Genomic DNA, 15,071 nt, shown 5'->3' on the forward strand with positions numbered 1-15,071 from the left:
TCCTCTGTGCTTTTGCATCTGGAAAGGAGGCCCCCCTCTCCAAGTGCTGAGTGACATCTCAGAGCTTCTTTCTTTCCAGTCAAAGTGGAAAATATCAACTAAGGTTTCAAAGGAAAGGAAATGTTATGTATTTTCTCATCAAATTTGGCATTATCTCTCTGGCAGGCAGGCCTTTAATCTTCGGCACGGTATTTTTCCATTGTATAACTTTGAGCTCGCCTTCAGTCTGTCTCGCGCTTTTAACTTGGGCTTTCCAAAATACGAAAGGGCTTTGCACAACTTATCTTCTTTTCTCATTTGTTTCCGCGATACTTCTGATTATCATTTGCCAGGGTTTCTCCAGAGAAGCTCACAGTTTTGCCCCTGTGAATACTGAATGTAACCCAGATAAAGTTCCTTTGTTAGTGGGAGTTCGTTAACGACCTTGATAAAAAGAGCTTTCCAAATCCAGCATCCTGGGAGGACTGAAATGATTCAGGGTCTGTTGATAGGAACATATAAATGAGAAAGTGCAGTAATAGGCCTTTAGAGAAAACCCCATTAAAGTTTAAAATGAGAAGGAAAGCAAGGCACTTCTGTTCTGGTGCTGGAGAACAATGGTGACCCACCTCTGCCAGCCTCTCCCCCTAAGCCCTGGAAAATAGAGTCCTGAGATTGATCTCTAGGAGTCAAACTTTTTTTTTTTTGTAATAATTTTGTGTCGGTGTTTATTTATTTATTCTTGGCTGTGCTGGGTCTTCCCTGCTGCAGGGGTTTTCTCTGGTTGTAGTGAGAGGGCGTCTCCCTGCGGTGTCTTCCCTCGTTGCGCGTACGGGCTTTAGGCACATGGGCTTCAGGAGTGTGTCCCCGGGCCCTCGAGTGCAGGCTCAGTAGTTGTGACGCATGGACTTAGTTGCTGTGCAGCACGTGAGGTCTTCCGGATCAGGGATGGAACCCCCGTCTGCTGCACTGGCAGGTGGATTCTTTACCACTGAACCACCAGCAAAGCCCCTGTGAAACTTGTGAATCAGTCTGTCCTTCGCAGATCACAACAGAGATGTGTAGAGATGGAACTGCATGCAGCCTGACGAAATATATCAGGAAAACATACATCAGACAGACACGTGAGCAATGCAAACAGAAAAGCCACAGAGGGAGATGTTGGCAGTTTTTTTCAGAATCGTCGGGGCCAGGAATCGGGGTCGGGTGGGGCCCAGAACTTTATCAGGTGGACTTAAACATTCTTGCCTGCTCAGTCGTGCCTGACTCTTTTGACCCCTTGGACTGTAGCCTGCCAGGGTCCTCTGCTCCTGGAATTTTCTAGGCAAGAATGCTGGGAGTGGGTTGCCATGCCCTCCTCTAGGGCATCTTCCTGACCCAGGCACTGAACCCACATCTCTTGTGTCTCCCGCATTGGCAGGCGGGTTCGTTACCACTGGCGCCACCTGGGGAGTCCTAAACACTCTTGACTCACTGGCAAGCGCATCACGGTTGTCGGGATGGCTCTGTTGTGTTTTCTTAGGCTGAGTGCATGGAACACTCAGACTGCTTGTTAACTATTCTTAGTCATAACCTGCACACGCCAATCTTGGCTCACTCCGTTGAACATCCAACAGGGATAGTTCACACTGTTCATTCACAAGTAGGTAATTCTCATTTCTCAGGGTGAATGAATAAACCACAGTTCTGGCCTTACGCATAAGATGACCGACTCGATGGGCTGAGCCAGCCTCGCGAGGAAGACCTGGACCCCGGATGCTGGCGGGGGGAGTCCCAGCATCATCACACTGCTCCTCTGTGAGCACCTTCCTGACAGATCTGGGGCCGCTGAGAATTCTGGGAGCGTCGTCCTGATGGATTTAGGGCACTGAGCATTCTGGGAGCAGTTTGGATGTTTAGTTTGTCCTCTTCCACATCCTAGTCCTTGATAAATAAATATATATTTACCATTCCTGATCCCCGATTTAGATCATGTCACAAAATGATACTCTGAAGGCTAAAACTGGTGGAGTGACAGAATGGGGCCCCTGGCTTTTCATGTTGGATGCAATTAACTCACTGTTTGTATAAATCTGTCTAGAAAACATCGTGTATACTCATCATGAAGTTGGGGCTCATTCTTTTAACAATGCATTTTACCTTCTTTTCTGCTGTGTCCTTGACGCTGCCTTTGCTTGTTTCTGATGGGTATCTCCTAGTTGGTCACATCCTCAAATCTGCTTGTTTCTGATGGGTATCTCCTAGTTGGTCACATCCTCAAATCTGCATATGATTGGAAAAGTAGGATTTTTTTTTTTTACTTTATTTATTGATGTGGACCATTTTTAAAAACCATTATTGAATTTGTTGCAATATTGCTTCTGTTTTATGTTTTGGCTTTTGGGGCACAAGGGATGTGGGATCCTAGCTCCCCAACCTGCACCCTCTGCAGCAGAAGGGGGACTCTTAACCACTGGACCGCCAGGGAAGTCCCAGCAAACTACCTTTGATGCCTGACTTCTGCCCATGTCTTCTTACAGCTGATCTCGGCTCCTTGTCTGTAGTTTGAGCCTTTTCTGCATCTGTTTCAACAGTGACTCCTCACGACTAAGCCTCCTGCCCACAGTCTAACTCTCCCCACCATCCCTGTTGCTCTAGTCTTTCCAAAGCTTTAAAAAAATGCCTTTCAAAACTGGGTGAATGGACTTAATCCGCCTGTCGATGAGGGGACACCGTTTCGGTCCATGGTGTGGAGAGATCCCACGTATTGTGGGGCAGCTGAGCTCATGGAGACAACTGCCAGAGCCTGTGCTCAGCAACAAGAGAAGCCTGCACACCGCAGGTGGAGAGAAGTGCCCACTCCCTGCAACTACACAAAGCTGTGCAGCACTGAAGAGCCAGCACAGCAATAAGTAAACAAAGGATATATTAAAACAAACCTGAATGAATCGTCTTCTTCTGTTGTGGAGTCCAACCAAAGAACAGCAAGAAGAATTTTGAGAAACCCATGAAAGGGAGGCGTCTAAGCAGAAACCTGGCAGCACAGCCCCATGAACCCAGACAAGGCACTTTCCACCGCAGGCGACCGTGGGCAGAAGCGGGCAAGGTCCTGAGAGTCGGCAGGAGGCAGACACATCTGGGAGAAGGGGCAGGAAGGCCAAGGTGTCTTGGCTCCAGGGAGGGAAAGTGTGATGGGATACTCCTGCACTTGAGCAGCCCCGTGAAAGGCCTGGGGTCCCCGTGGAAAATCCCTGCACACCAGTCGGGAGTGGCGTAGGTGGTGTAGCCGTCTGGCGGGGTGTAGATGAGCCCCCTGGGGACTGAGCGTGGCCTTGCTGCAGTCAGGAAGCCTCACCCACACACCTGTTTTCCATCGTCAGCACGTGGTGATTCGCGGTAACACTCCTCCCTGCTTTGGAAAATAGCGGTTGATTTGCAGCCTAGGTTCTTGGCATCAGATGGGGACCCTGGGAGTTCACTTCAATTCCTGTGAATTCTCGGGGGTCACATGGTTTACAGTGAGTCTTTCGAAGGAAATTTCATATTTTCTGAGGCTGGAAAATGGGCCCCTGAAAGGGTAGGAGTTTGATTTACCTAAACAAAAATCTCTTCATAATTCCCCCTCCCCCTGCATTCTCTACTCTATTCCAACTCGCTCCTCACTGATAAATTCGACTTCAGCTTTAGAATGTAATTTTGCTCTGATTAGCTTTCTGTCCGTCAGAATCCCACAGTGATAATAACATCTAAGTATTTTGTTAAACAACATACTACTTTCGTAAATGACATGTGTTTTGAGGAAAAAAAAAAAGTCACCTATACGAAGGTGAAGCACGTTGACAAATGTTTCTTTAAGCGAAGCTAATTGCATGGAATATTTTATGGCATTTCCATGGAAAATGTTACAGGACATCCCTTGAGGATTTCGGGGGACGTTTTATAGCTGTTTCCTGCTCCATCAGCATTTTATAGGATCCTGTGGAAAGCAGGCTGCTGCTTGCTGTGCATCTGGGAAGTCGTGGCCGTCGGTTTCTGTGAGACGATGGAGGGGCTTAAAGCGCAAGCACACTTGGGGGACGGGACGGGGTGCCGTGAAGAAGGGCTGTGACCCTGGAGTCCAGGACGGCTGGGAGAGGGTAGGTGGGGGGGAGCGTATCCTTCTCAGCTGCCAAAGAAACTTCATTACCGTGGTCCTCAGATGAAAGACTTTTTGACAATCTCATGTATAGTAGAGACCAGCTACATTCAGTTCAGTCCCTCTGTTGTGTCCGACTCTTTGTGACCCCATGGACTGTAGCACGCTAGGCCTCCCTGTCTATCACCAACTCCCGGAGTTTACTCAGACTTATGTCCATTGAATCAGTGATGCCATCCAACCATCTCATTCTTTGTCGTCCCCTTCTCTTCCTGACTTCAGTCTTTCTCAGCATCAGGGTCTTTTCCAATGAGTCAGTTCTTCGAGTCAGATGGCCAAAGTATTGGAATTTCAGCTTCAGCATCAGTCCTACCAATGAACACCCAGGACTGATCTCCTTCAGAATGCACTGGTTGGATCTCCTTGCAGTCCAAGGGACTCTCAAGAGTCTTCTCCAACACCACAGTTCAAAAGCATCAATTCTTTGGCGCTCACCTTTCTTCACAGTCCAACTCTCACATCCATACCTGACCACAGGAAAAACCATAGCCTTGACTAGACGGACCTTTGTTGGCAAAGTAATGTCTCTGCTTTTCAATATGCTGTCTAGGTTGGTCATAGCTTTTCTTCCAAGGAGTAAGCGTCTTTTAATTTCATGGCTGCAGTCACCATCTGCAGTGGTTTTGGAGTCCAAAAAAATAAAGTCTGACACTGTTTCCATTGTTTCCCCATCTATTTACTGTGAAGTGATGGGACTGTATACCATCATCTTTGTTTTCTGAATGTTGAGTTTTAAGCCAACTTTTTCACTCTCATCTTTCACTTTCATCAAAACGCTCTTTAGTTCTTCTTCACTTTCTTCCATAAGGCATTAGCCCTTCTGATTTATTGAGAGACTTTTTTGTTCTTTTTAGTTTTTATTGGTGTATAGTTGATCTGTAATAATGTGTTAGTTTCAAGTGTATAGCACGGTTAACCGGTTTATCCACTCTTTTTAGATTCTTTTCCCATGTAGGTCAATGCAGAGTGCTGAGTAGAGTTCCCTGTGCTGTACAGTTATCTATTTTACATATAGTAGTGTGTATGTATGAATCCCAGTCTCCTAATTCTTCCCCCCTTTCCAATTTGGTAACCATAAGTTTGTTTTCCACATCTGTAACTCTGTTTTGTAAATAAGTTCATTTCTATCATTTTTTTTTTTTTTAGATTCTACACAGAAGCAATGTGTGCTTGTGTGCTAAGTTGCTTCAGTCGTGTCTGACTCTGTGTGACCCCATGGAGTGTAGCCCATCAGGCTCCCCTGTCCATGGGATTCTCCAGGCAAAGATACTGGAGTGGGTTGCCATGCCCTCCTCCATGGGATCTTATTGACCCAAGGATCGAACCTCCACGTCTTATGTCTCCTGCATGGGTAGTTCTTTACTATTAGCACCATCAGTGATCAGATCAGATCAGTTGCTCAGTCATGTCCGACTCTTTGCGACCCCATGAATCTCAGCACACCAGGCCTCCCTGTCCTTCACCAACTCCCGGAGTTCACTCAGACTCACGTCCATCGAGTTGGGGATGCCATCCAGCCATCTCATCCTCTGTCGTCCCTTCTCTTCCCACCCCCAATCCCTCCCAGCACCATATGATATTTGTCTTTCTGTGTCTGGTTGACTCCACTTAGAGGGATTTTTTTTTTTTTTTTTGAGATAGAGATTTTTAAATCTCATTAGATACAGGTGAAGTCAGTATCTACTATTTTGAAGACGTTACTGTATGTAAGAAGTCCAAACAAGGGTTAAGTGCAGAGCATGTGCCCCATAAACTAATTAGTCACGCTGGGTGGCGGCTTTGTTCATGTTTGCCGACAATAGTCTACATATAAATGTAACGCACACCCGGAAGCTACTGTCCTTGACCCCACTGTGTTTCTCTGTGAGATGAATTTTAACACATAATTATTAAGGCGCTCGCATTATCCCTGGTAGCTTAGTTGGTAAAGAATGCACCTGCAGTGCCCGAGCCCCAGTTCAACTCCTGGGTCGGGAAGATCTGCTGGAGCAGGGATAGGCTACCCACCCCAGTATTCTCGGGCTTCCCTGTGGCTCAGCTGGTAAAGAATCCATCTGCAGTGTGGGAGACCTGGGTTCCATCCCTGGGTTGGGAAGATACCCTGGAGAAGGGAATAGCTACCCACTCCAGTATTCTGGCCTGGAGAATGCCAAGGACTGTATGGTCCATGGGGTACCAAACAGTCGGACATGACTGAGCAACTTTCACTTTCCACATTATCCCTCTTGAAGACTTAAACCAGCACTTTAAAAAGTTAAAGTGATTGTACATGGTTATGTCATAATTTGGTAACTGTTGTATTTCACTCGTTCTTACATGCTGTTAACTTTTTAAGCCAAATCTGTAATGGACAGCGGTTGGTGATTTCAAGGGTGGGCATTTGACATGAAATTAACACTTGAATTGGCAGAGAGCCTGCATACTGTAGTCAGAACGTTCAGTTCAGAGACCCTTAGGTGACTATTGTCCTTGGATTTAAGCTGATTTAAACCCTGACACTAACTAGGGGGTGTTCTCACCAAAACTCAGACTCTTGTGATTCTTGTTTTCACACTAGGCCACTCTGTCTTCTCTTCCTCTTTTTTTTTTTTAAATTTTATTTTGTATTGGAGTACAGCCGATTAACAATGTTGTGATGGTTTCAGGTGGACAGTGAAGGGACTCAGCCGTACACAAACGTACCCACTCTCCCCCAAACTCCCCTCCCGTCCGGGCTGCCACGTAACACTGAGCAGAGTCCCCTGTGCTGTATAGGAGGTCCTTGTTGGTGATCCATTTTAAATATAGCCGTGTGCACACGTCCGTCCCAAAGTCCCCCCACTGTGCCTTCCTCCAACCTTCGCACCCCCACACGAGGCCTTCTCTTGAAGGGACATCATAATGGGTGGTATCAATGACACTGCTTTTCACTAATTTAGAAAATACACATTCCTACCCTAGGCTTTCTTATGTTGCAAATAAATAGGACAGAAATCATTATCCTAGTTGTTGCAGAAGAAAGGAGTGTTGGAGCGTTGAAAATACATGTTTCAGTTCGCAGGTCTGTTTGTTGAATGGATGGGTAGTAGAACCCAGGGGTCCACACTCCTGAGTCTCAGATACCGTCCCCTGACCAGAACAGAGGGATCCTCTGGGGAAGGTTTTGAAGGCCGCCAGCGTCCCCAAATGAGGCTCGCCGTGAGCATCCCCTGGATGAGGCTTGCCCTGAGCTCTGGCCTGGTCTCCTGGAGGCAGCGAGTCCCCCCCACAGCCCGGGGTCCCCTGAGCCTGTGTGCCATCTTCTTTGTTCACACGGTGGCACGTCTCCACGATGCCACAGTAACTAATCAGTTCAAGATATTCTCTGAAGAAGTAAAACCAGTAGTTTTTAGTGTCATGGAAACAAAACAGCTGGTTGATAGGACTTTTATCCATTTTCAGTTAGCGCTTTTAGAGCTATGAAGAACTTGCCTGTCTTGTTTCATTTTATGAGGTCTTTTCCTTCCCTCTCCTGTTCCCTCTCCTCACCCATGTCTCCCTCTGCCCCTCTCTTCTCCTTCCTTTTTATTAAGAGACATGTTTTTTTTTTCCTCATCCCAGGTAACAAATTTGAAATACAAAATGTTGAAAGAAGAAAGAAAATGAATATAATTATAGTCATATAGCATACAGAAACATCTTTTCTCCCCTGGATTCATTAAAACAAGTTATATTAGCTTTTCTCTTTTCTACAATTGACTTGCTGAATTTTCACTACAGGTTGGAAATTTCCTCTTTGTTGGGGGCTTCCATGGTGGCTCAGATAATGAAGAATCCACCTGCATTGTAGGAGACCGCGGTTCCATCCCTAGGTTGGGAAGATCTCCTAGAGAAGGAAATGGCAAACCACTCCAATACTCTTGTCTGGAGAATTCCATGGACAGAGGAGCCTGGTGGGCTGCAGTCTATGGGTTTGCAAAGAGTTGGACACAACTGAGTGACTGACACTTATCACTTTCTGATTTGTTTATTATTTCTTAGCTGATCTCTTACCTCTGAGATGCCCTGTTAATCTTCTATGAGATCTTTATGAAGCTCTCTTGGATCTGGCCCTGGTTAGCACTAATGATATGAAGGAACAGTGGTATTAGCCTATTTTTATTAACAAATTTTAAATTTTTGTTTTACTAATTTGACTAATTTTTGCTCACTGAATGTGAACTGAATTGGGAAAACTGAGTCCTGGGTTTTGAGACCCCATCATATGTGGAAATAGAATGATTTTGCTACCTAATGTCCCATCATATCTTGCTATGACGTTTATTCATTCATTCAGGAAGTATTTTCTGACTGCCTCCTGAGTTCCAGAACATTGTTGCAGGTGATGGGGATATGGTCATCAAAAAATCCCATGGGTTGGTTCCTGTCTTCATGGAACCCATCAAATGCATATACGTGCAAACTAGAAAAATGGTATAGATAATCCTATTTGCAAAGCAGGAATAGAGACACAGATGTAGAGAACAAATGTATGGATACCAAGGGAGGAAGGCGGGGGTGGGAGAAACTGGGAGATTGGGATCGGCACAGATGAACTGTTGATAGTATGTATTAATGTAGAATGGACAGCTAGTGAGAACATGCTGCAGAGCCCTGGCACTCTGCTCAGGGCGCTTGGCGACCGAGGGGAACGAAGTCCGAAAGGGAGGGATGGGTGTACACGCGCGGCTGGCTCACTGTGCGGGAGAGACCAGCGCAACAGTGCAGAGCAGCTGTGCGCCAATGAAGATTAGAGTGAAAAATCCGTAGACTCGCTGGTCGGAGGTGCTCAAGGATTCCTGCAGTGTCTCCTAGGTGCTGCCGAGTGAAGCATGGTGAAGGTTTGTAGAACTCATAGATGATGCTATTTCAGCTTTTCTCTAGCAGTTAGAGCCAAGGGCTCTGTGTTACATCAGTCCTTCGGAGGGAAAAAAACCCAGGGACGTAGCTGAGTACTGTATCTGTCCTTCATCTGTCTGTCTATCTATCTTTCCATCTATTAATCATCTTTCTGTCATCTGTCTACTATCTGTCTAGCATCTATGTATTGATATCTGTCTTTCTATCATCTGTCTACCATCTACGTATCTTTCCATCATCCATCTACCTATCATCTATCTATTGATATCTATCTGTCGTCTGTCTAGATAGCTGTATGGATGTAGAGATGTAGCTGCATATGCTCAAGATCCCGGGCATGGACACATCCCACCATTGTGCTCTGTGTAAATTCCCAATAACGGAATCCTAGGTGGCAACTTTCAGACTTGAGGTTCTCCCTCTTCTCAGACTGAAAAGCCAACTCATTGTGGGATGGAAAAAGCAAACACAGTTGTCTTTCTTGCGAGAGACTGCCCCTGTGTCGTATGCAGGCCAAGCGGGGATGCCGGTGTGGCCCGGGCAGTCAGGCAAGCCCAACTGCTGGAGCACAGGAGCTGGGGACAGTGGTGGTGGCTCTGAGCCTCCTTATACGACTGCTGCCCACGCCCGTGCACGGGCTGGCCCCACCCTCCTGTGCCTTCCATCCGGGGCCTGCCTGCTGCACGGTATCTAAAGAGGTGACATTAGACACAGGGGGTTTGCAGAGGAGTTTTCAGCTGCAGTTGGTCAAAGCTGCTCCACCTGTCGTCCTGTTTGTGCAGGCCAGACTGACCTCACGCAGCTGTGTTTGTGTGTGGGAGATGCCCAGCGCAGATGCCCTTTGGGTCTGTGGCACGCTCGGATGTGACCGCTTCTTTCCGTTGGCTGCCTTGCCCTCGATGTGCACAGAAGACAGGCCCTCCGCCAGCCCCAGCTGCTCACAGGGCGTGTGCTGTCGTTTTGGTGGAATTCCTGGACTGTCATCTACCATCTATCACCAGTGTCTTTCTTCAAAGGAAGAATAGGAAAATAAACTATGACTTTTGCAAGCAAAAAAGAGCAAAGAGTTGGTTTGATGATATGAATTTTATTAATTATGCAACATTTTTGGAGAAGAGGTAGAAGTCTGCTCTGTGTTTGGAAACAATAAAGAATTTAACACATTAGCTCCTGGTTTAAGCAAAACACATCTGTGTGCAGATGGCTGCTACCTAGTTTTATTTAGGAGCAGCTTAAAAAAAAGCATAATGGAAAATAATATTTAAAAAGGAATGTGTAAGGTGAATAAGTGAGTCATGTTGCCATACAGCAGAGATTGGCACAGCATTGTATATCAACTATACATCAATAAAAAAATAGAATGGGGAAAAAAAGGCTTTTAGGCAAACCCAAGGTCCCAAGCATTTCAGTTCTGCTTCCCCACTGGTTATATTTTCAAAACACCTCAATAAACAGGCCTTTAGAAAAGAGAAGAACGTTTCTCCCTTTATTTTAGAAAGACTTCTTTTGAAAAAGGATTTTAGGCAGCTAGCCAAGATACATTCAAAAGAAAAAACAGGTAATATGGGGGTTACTGGATGATTTTTGTGTGCGTGTGTTTGTGTGAGCTTAGTTGCTCAGTTATATCTGATTCTTTGTGAACCCACAGACAGTAGCCAGGCTCCTCTGTCCGTGGGATTCTCCAGACAAGAATAACGACTGGGTAGTCATTCTCTTCTCCAGTTGATCTTCCTGATCCAGGGACCAAACCCGGGTCTCTGCATTGCAGGTGACTTGTTTACCACCTGAGCCGCCAGGGAAGCCCTATGAACAACTATTCTAATGGAAGCTGAACTGACCATATTGTGAATATTTCACCACTTGGTAAGGTTTTTAAACAAGGAAAACTTACCTTGGGCACTAATCTAATTTCAGGTACCTGTGAAGTCCACTGTAATGTTTAAATATAAAAAAGTAAGATTTCAGTTGTAAGATTAGGCATTGTGGATATTGCTTATACAGTTTCCTTAGTTTCATTTATTCAGTTCATTGCAAAGCTTAGATAATGTGACTACTGTTATTATTACTTGTACTGTGTCTTTCATTCATGGAGAAGGATTCTGAAGTCTCCTGGCAACTTTGATAATAATCCTGTTTTCAGATCCATTTCTTTTTTTAAACTGGAGTATGACTGCTTTACTGTGTTATTTTAGTTTCTTCTGCACAACACAGTGAATCAGCAGTGCATCCAAGCTAAGTGCCTTCAGTCGTGTCTGACCCTGTGACCCTATGGACCCGCCAGGCCCCTCTGTCCATGGGATTCTCCAGGCAAGAGTACTGGAGTGCGTTGCCATGCCTTCCTCCAGGGGATCTTCCTGATGCAGGGATCAAACTTGTGTCTCTTATGTTTCCTGCATTGGCAGGTGGGTTCTCTACCACTAGTGAAGCCTGAATCAGCTATATGTATACATGTATCCCCTCCCTCTCAACCTCATTTCAGAAGAAAATAAAAGCAGGGAGAGGACAAGTATGATGTGCTAAGGACACTGGTCACGGCCTCCGGAGCTACTATCTCCTAAAAATGAGACTCTACCCTCCACTACTTCTCCACTGGAGAAGGGAATGGCAAACCACTTCAGTATTTTTGCCTTGAGAACCCCATGAACAGTATGGAAAGGCAAAAAGATAAGACACTGAAAGATGAACTCCCCAAGTCTGTAGGTGCCCAATATGCTACTGGAGATCAGTTGAGAAACAACTCCAGAAAGAATGAAGAAATGGAGCCAAAGCAAAAACAACACCCAGTTGTAGATGTGACTGGTGATAGAAGCAAGGTCTGATGCTGTAAAGAGCAATATTGCATAGGAACCTGGAATGTCAGGTCCATGAATCAAGGCAAATTGGATGTGGTCAAATAGGAGATGGCAAGAGTGAACGTCGACATTCTAGGAATCAGTGAATTAAAAGACCTTTTAGAACTAACACCCAAAAAAGATGTCCTTTTCATTATAGGGGACTGGAATGCAAAAGTGGGAAGTCAAGAAACACCTGGAGTAACACGCAAATTTAAATTTGGCCTTGGAGTATGGAATGAAGCAGGGCAAAGACTAATAGAGTTTTGCCAAGAGAACGCGCTGGTCATAGCAAACACCCTCTTCCAACAACCCAAGAGAAGACTCTACACATGGACATCACCAGATGGTCAACACCAAAATCAGATTAATTATATTCTTTGCAGCCAAAGATGGAGAAGCTCTACACAGTCAGCAAAAACAAGACCAGGAGCTGACTGTGGCTCAGATCATGAACTCCTTATTGCCAAATGCAGATTTAAATTGCAGAAAGTAGGGAAAACCACTAGACCATTCAAGTATGACCTAAATCAAATCCCTTATGATCATACAGTAGAAGTGAGAAATAGATTTAAGGGACTAGATCTGATAAGAGTGCCTGATGAACTATGGAATGAGGTTCGTGACATTGTACAGGAGACAGGGATCAAGACCATCCTCATGAAAAAGAAATGCAAAAAAGCAAAATGGCTGTCTGGGGAGGCCTTACAAATAGCTGTGAAAAGAAGAGAAGCCAAAAGCAAAGGAGAAAAGGAAAGCTATGCCCATTTGAATGCAGAGTTCCAAAGAATAGCAAGGAGAGATAAGAAAGCCTTCCTCAGCGATCAATGCAAAGAAATAGAGGAAAACAACAGAATGGGAAAGACTAGAGATCTCTTCAAGAAAATTAGAGATACCAAGGGAACATTTCATGCAAAGATGGGCTCGATAAAGGACAGAAATGGTATGGACCTAACAGAAGCAGAAGATATTAAGAAGAGGTGGCAAGAATACACAGAAGAACTGTACAAAAAAGATCTTCATGACCAAGATAATCATGATGATGTGATCACTCACCTAGAGCCAGACATCCTGGAATGTGAAAGTCAAGTGGGCCTTAGGAAGCATCACTATAAACAAAGCTAGTGGAGGTGATGGAATCCCAGTTGAGCTATTTCAAATCCTGAAAGATGATGCTGTGAAAGTGCTGTACTCAATATGCCAGAAAATTTGGAAAACTCAGCAGTGGCCACAGGACTGGAAAAGGTCAGTTTTCATTCCAATCCCAAAGAAAGGCAATGCCAAAAAATGTTCAAATTACTGCACAATTGCACTCATCTCACATGATAGCAAAGTAATGCTGAAAATTCTCCAAGCCAGGCTTCAGCAATCCGTGAACTGTGAACTTCCAGATGTTCAAGCTGGTTTTAGAAAAGGCAGAGGAACCATAGATCAAATTGACAGCATCCATTGGATCATGGAAAAAGCAAGAGAGTTCCCGAAAAACATCTATTTCTGCTTTTTTGACTATGCCAAAGCCTTTGACTGTGTGGATCACCACAAACTGAAAAATTCTGCAAGAGATGGGAATACCAGACCACCTGACCTGCCTCTTGAGTAGTCTGTATGCAGGTCAGGAAGCAACAGTTAAAACTGGATATGGAACAACAGATTGGTTCCAAATAGGAAAAGGAGTACGTCAAGGCTGTATATTGTCACCCTGCTTATTTAACTTATATGCAGAGTACATCATGAGAAATGCTGGGCTGGATGAATCACAAGCTGGAATCAAGATTGCCGGGAGAAATATCAATAACCTCAGATATGCAGATGACATTATCCTTATGGCCAAAAGCGAAGAAGAACTAAACAGCTTTTTGATGAAAGTGAAAGAGGAGAGTGAAAAAGTTGGCTTAAAGCTCAACATTCAGAAAACGAAGATCATGGCATCCAGTCCCATCACTTCATGGGAAACAGATGGGGAAACAGTGGAAACAGTGAGGAACTTTATTTTTTTGGGCTCCAAAATCACTGCAGATGATTGACTGCAGATGGTGACTGCAGCCATGAAATCAAAAGATGCTTATTCCTTGGAAGGAAAGTTATGACCAACCTAGACAGCTTATTAAAAAGCAGAGACATTGCCAACAAAGATCCCTGTAGTCAAGACTATGGTTTTTCCAGTAGTCAAGTATGGATGTGAGAGTTGGACTGTGAAGAAAGCTGAATGCCGAAGAATTGATGCTTTTGAACTGTGGTGTTGGAGAAGATTCTTGAGAGTCCCTTGGACTGCAAGGAGATCCACCCAATCCGTCCTAAGGTAAATCAGTCCTGGGTGTTCATTGGAAGGACTGATGCTGAAGCTGAAACTCCCATACTTAGGCCACCTGATGCGAAGAGCTGACTCATTGGAAAAGACCCTGATGCTGGGAAAGATTGAGGGCAGGAGGAGAAGGGGATGACAGAGGATGAGGTAGTTTGATGGCCTCACAAATTCAATGGACATCAGTTTGAGCAAGCTCCACGAGTTGGTGATGGACAGGGAGGCTTGGTGTGCTGCAGTCCATGGGGTTGCAAAGAGTCAGACACGACCGAGCGCCTGAACTGAACTGACCCTCCAGCACAGTCCTGATGACAGGTGGGTGCAGCCTGTTCGCAGCAGGTGCCTGTCTGCTTTAATGAATGGCTTTCACACTGCCTGGCTGGTTGGATGCTCCTAGGGGTAAGGAACTGAGATCCAGAGGCCAGTGAGGTTGCCTGTGAGGAGCAGTTGGGAATCTGGAGTCAATGCTGTGGCCAGGTGCAGACTGCATTCCAGGTAAATGTAGAAGCTGCAGTCCTGGTGGAGGAGGCTCGTCTGTAGACTGGAATGGGGCAGGCATCAGTTGTCTATTGCTATATAGCAAATTGTCATCAACTCGATGGCTTAGAATAACGCACATTTATTTCACATGTTCAGTGGGTTAAGAGTCTGGGCATGGGCTAAGTGGGTTCCTTGACTAAGGGTCTCTCACAGGTGTCAGACTCATGGGGAGCCCTGAAGTCATTTTCTTGAGACTAGGTGGTCCCATCTGGGGGCAGTGAAGAGCCGTTATAAATACAGATGAAGCTTGGCTCCCTTGCTCCCCGCTCACCTCCTGCCGTGCAGCCTGGCTCCTCACAGGCCATGGGCTGGGATGGCCCAGGCTTGGGGATCCCAGCTTTAAACATCAGCTCTGTCCCCTCCTTCTACTAGCTCTTGGAACCACCCT

General features: G+C 45.5%; 1 long non-coding RNA gene across 26 annotated transcripts in view; it reads left to right on the plus strand.

Annotated features, from left to right (window-relative positions):
• The window catches only part of LOC147350957 (uncharacterized), a 210,235-nt gene that overhangs the window by 53,052 nt on the left and 142,112 nt on the right, over nucleotides 1-15,071 (plus strand). For 4 of the 26 annotated variants that reach the window (XR_015147079.1, XR_015147054.1, XR_015147071.1 and 1 more), the window contains one exon: nucleotides 7,892-10,067. The exons of 17 other annotated variants lie outside the window; for them this stretch is intronic. This is a non-coding gene — a long non-coding RNA (uncharacterized LOC147350957). Of the gene's footprint in view, nucleotides 1-1,643; nucleotides 1,931-7,891; nucleotides 10,068-15,071 lie in introns of those variants that run through there. 5 more of the 26 variants (XR_015147080.1, XR_015147068.1, XR_015147056.1 and 2 more) reach the window with 2 other exon arrangements.

Source organism: Bos grunniens, chromosome 19 (genome assembly GCF_055505025.1).
Source record: "Bos grunniens cultivar Pamir isolate PY7600 chromosome 19, Bosgru_T2T1.0, whole genome shotgun sequence".
Lineage (NCBI taxonomy): Eukaryota > Metazoa > Chordata > Mammalia > Artiodactyla > Bovidae > Bos > Bos grunniens.